The following is a 3992-nucleotide window of genomic DNA, read 5'->3' as shown; positions in this document are numbered from 1 at the left end:
AAGTTTTAAATATTGCTTTATAACTGATTATCTGCAATCAAAATTGATTGCTTTAAACAGATTTGTAAAATTGAACAAACACACACAGAGAGGGGTACAGAGAGAGAGAGAGAGAGAGAGAGAGAGAGAGAGAGAGAGAGAGAGAACGAACACTGGTACTCCTCAGGATCCCTAGAGGCTGTTAAGGTATCTGGTAGGTAATGTGGTCACTAAACATTTACTGAATTCACCTTTCTTCCCCTCAAAACACAAAATAGTGCAAAAGATTATGAAAAGAATATTACAATGAAGAAAATAAAAGGATGGAATGAAAATAATGACCTATTGCTGGATTGACTGACTGACTGACTGAGTTTATTTTGAATAACATGACCAAGTATACAGAAAATGTTACCATGTAAACATTTTTATTACATAGTAGCATAGTATTACACTGTGTGTGTTCCATAATCTAATCATCCATTGTTAGCTATTTAAGATGACCTAATTTTCCACTATTATAAACTACATTCTGATTACTTTCCTCATACATAAATCCCTATTACCTCCCATGACTACTTAGACAGATAAAAATAGAATATGAAGCAGATAAACTTTAAATTTTAAAAATATGCTCATTGCCAAATAAGCCATTAAAGGTTCTTCCTGTTTACATTTTCTCAGAAGCACCTTTCCATATTCTAACTAATGATTGGTTTGATTAGCAAGGGGAAAAATGGTGTCCTAGGAGACGTTTCTTGTTCACAGTCCACTTCTAGCTAGAATTAATTTTTTTTCTATCATTTCCTACTGTTTACAGAATTATAATATGTAATTATATATCTGACAGCATAATACTCAAATTATTGCAGGCATACTGTTACCATAACAAAATGCCATCTACCATGCCATCGAATGGTAAAATCGCTCACATTCGTTATCTATTACAGGAGGATCCCAGTTCAATGTCAAAACATGGTATAGAAGTGTGTTGGAATACTGACTGAAAGTACAGTTCATCATTTTTTATTTTTTAGTCTTAAAGTCAGACTGTGTTATATGGTTAAACACTAGGTTTAAAGGGATAAAGAGCTGACACCTGTAAAAATGTCCAAAAATACACGATTCCTAAATTCTCAAACTTCTGTGAAGCTATTATATTATTTTAATGATTTTTTAAAAGCGCAAAATATTTGTGATGAGATTTATTATCATGGTGTAGTTATATTTGCACTTATCAAAACCCATGGACCTATATACATCAAGGAGTAAACGCCACTTCATGCAAATTTAAAAACTCCAAGATACAGGAGAAACAAGACTACATTACCATAGGCAAGAAAGTAAGTAGAGAAGAGAGCACAGTAGTCTTGCTGACCACTGTAAGGCTGAAGGCAAGAACAGCTGTGCTGGGTGTCTCTCTGGGTAGTATATTTCAGACACCCTGGAATGAATTTCTGCATACACCAGGACTGAACAGATCGGGAGACATTTCCCAGAAAATGAGCCAGTTCTCACTGTTAGAGAACAAGCAGGAGCCGATACCAGGATGACCCTGGTAGTGTAAAAAGACAGAGCTACCAGTCCGCACTTTGATTTCTTAACCATATACTAATACAGAAATAAATGTTGATCTTGCATACATGGATGTATATATGCATATACTGCTGTCTTTTGTGAGCCTCTGAATGTAATGGCACCCTAGTAGCAGTGAGCACCCCTAGACCACAGGTGTTAGTGTCTAATACCATTCTGAAAGACAGAGAGAGGGCAGCAAGCTGCAGGTGAGCGAAGGAGACCAGGAGTCCTTAGAGACAAGGTTGATTCCAGAACTGGTGCAGAAGTCACAGAGGTACAGGAAATAATGACAACACACAACCTTCTAATAGCCAAAGTGAGAACAATTTGATATATTAAGCACATAACAGCAAAATAATCATATGAGATTTTGTTTTTTGATTTTTCCAAGACAGGCTTTCTCTGTGTAGCCTTGGCTGTCCTGGAACTCGATCTGTAGACCAAGTTGGCCTTGAACTCAGACAACCACCTGCCTCTGCCTCCTGAGTCCTGGGATTAAAGGCATGTGTTATCAGTACCCAGCAATCATATGAGTTTATGTTGACACAAAATAGTGAACATAGATAAAGAAACCAGATGGAAAGTGCCTCCTTGGAAAAGTCGATAAAGGAGGGAAATTGAGGGCTGTCACAGTATCAAAGTAATAATAGTACTTGGGGAATAACTGGACTACTAATTGCTATGGAGAATCCCCCAGATACCAAATTTAACTAAGTCATCGTGATTGTGTCAACATGCAAGCAGTAGGTCCCATCTGGAGGGTCCATGGAGGCATAGACTTATACCTTGTGGTATTCTTAACAGAAATGCAACACAATCTAGTCCCAACTAACTACAGACAAACTCCTACTTGAAAGGCACTACCAACCTTCCTGACTCTTGAAAAGCACACAAAGTCACGATACTGCTACAGAATGGAAAAGGTAATGGCGCCAGGTCCATCAAGAGTAAGGCTATTTATTAGATCCCATTGTAGAATACAGAAGGAACTCTAATAAAAAGAATGGAACCCCAAAAGACCCAGTTAACCCAATATTAATCTCTTGCTCTCTGTGACTGTAGTACGTATGGTATATAAAATACTAACACAAGGGCGCTGTAGTGTTCTGCATTACTTGTAAGAGTTTTCTCTCTTTTTTGTTTTTTCAAGACAGGGTTTCTCTGTGTAGGGCTGTCCAAGAATTCAGTTTGTAGACTAAGCTAGCCTTGAAGTCAAGAGATCCCCCTGCCTCTGCCTCCTAAATGCTGGGATTAAAGGCGTGGGCCACCAAGGCCTCCAGCAACTTCTGCAACTTTTCAATAACTGTAAATTACTCCAAAGTTTTTGTTTGGTGTTTGTGCATGTATAAGAATTGCTGTTTCATGGATGAAAGAACGTTTAGAAGACAGGACTGCAGTCATTTTCCAAGCACACACATACGCAGTGAGAGGTGTCACGTGCTTTTTACAAACTTAATCTCTTGGTACTTGCAACTAAGATGATAAGGGTACCATGATACTAGGGTTCCACAAGAAGAAAAAGTACCCAAAGGTGAAGTAAGTTACTGGAGAGTTATTTAAAAGTGAAAGAGTCCCTTTCCTAGAAAAAGGTCCCAAACTGCTGACAACACTATCTCTCAAGGAAATGCATCCCCTTGGACAGGGGGTGGTACAAGGAGAGTAAGTGCTGGCTCGGTCCCAGCAGCTGCGGCCTCTCCGCGTCCTGCCTGGGCACCGGCGTCGCGTCGTCCCTCACGGAGTCACCAGGACGCACCCGGGCCACACCGACGACCCCAGCGGCGCGGCTGGCCCGGAGACCCAGGGCCCGGAGCAGCTCTTCACGGCGACCCGGGAAGGCATAGCGCCGCGGGGCCTCGGCCTCCCCGCTCCCGCAGGGACAACTACTCCAAAACTGAAACCAGGGAGGCTTGGCCACTTCTGGTCGCGGCCCCGGCGCTCACACTGACCCGAGGCCGGGCTTGGTGACCGGCGCCTCTCCCTTGCGTCCACAGCCCGGCCCGCGGTGACACGTCGCAGCCCAGCGACCCCGTGGCGGCAGCCAGACAGCCCCTTACCTCCCGCCTAGGCGCTCGAGGCCGTCGGTACACACTGCGCAGACGCGAGTGGGGCGGAGCGTCTCCAGGGGCGGGCTGTGTGGCCCCGCCCCCTACCCAGTGGGCGTGGAGGTGATCCAGTGTGCCAACCACTGGATGAACGATTCAAGTGTTTTATGGGTCGTCTTGTGTACTGTATCTAAGACAATTTACATTTGGATAACCCTCTACGTGTTCCAGTTTTCCTGCACATTGTGTTCCTTGAATTTTATTGGCGAGGACTGCCTTGTGCCCCTAGCTCTTTAGGTGTGTAAAAACTGAAACTCTGAACCCAGTGCCATCCTCCCCCGCCCCGCCCCGCCCCGCCTCCCAGAGCCCCTGAGTGACAGGCTAGGAGCGTCT

The 3992-nt window shown here is 43.5% G+C and overlaps 1 protein-coding gene across 4 annotated transcripts in view; it reads right to left on the bottom strand.

The window, feature by feature from the left end:
• Stx17 (syntaxin 17) overlaps positions 1-3645 on the bottom strand; it is a 46665-nt gene extending 43020 nt beyond the window's left edge. For 2 of the 4 annotated variants that reach the window (XM_029540442.1, XM_029540443.1), the window contains exon 1: positions 3504-3633. The gene's annotated coding sequence lies outside the window, so the exon portion shown is untranslated. Of the gene's footprint in view, positions 1-3503 lie in introns of all 4 variants that reach the window. The other 2 variants (XM_029540441.1, XM_029540440.1) reach the window with 2 other exon arrangements.
• Positions 3646-3992: the final 347 nt, after the last annotated feature.

This window comes from Mus pahari, chromosome 6 (genome assembly GCF_900095145.1).
Source record: "Mus pahari chromosome 6, PAHARI_EIJ_v1.1, whole genome shotgun sequence".
NCBI classification, from domain to species: Eukaryota; Metazoa; Chordata; class Mammalia; order Rodentia; family Muridae; genus Mus; species Mus pahari.
The sequence above is the reverse complement of the archived record's forward strand: the minus strand, read 5'-3'. Positions and strand labels throughout refer to the sequence as shown.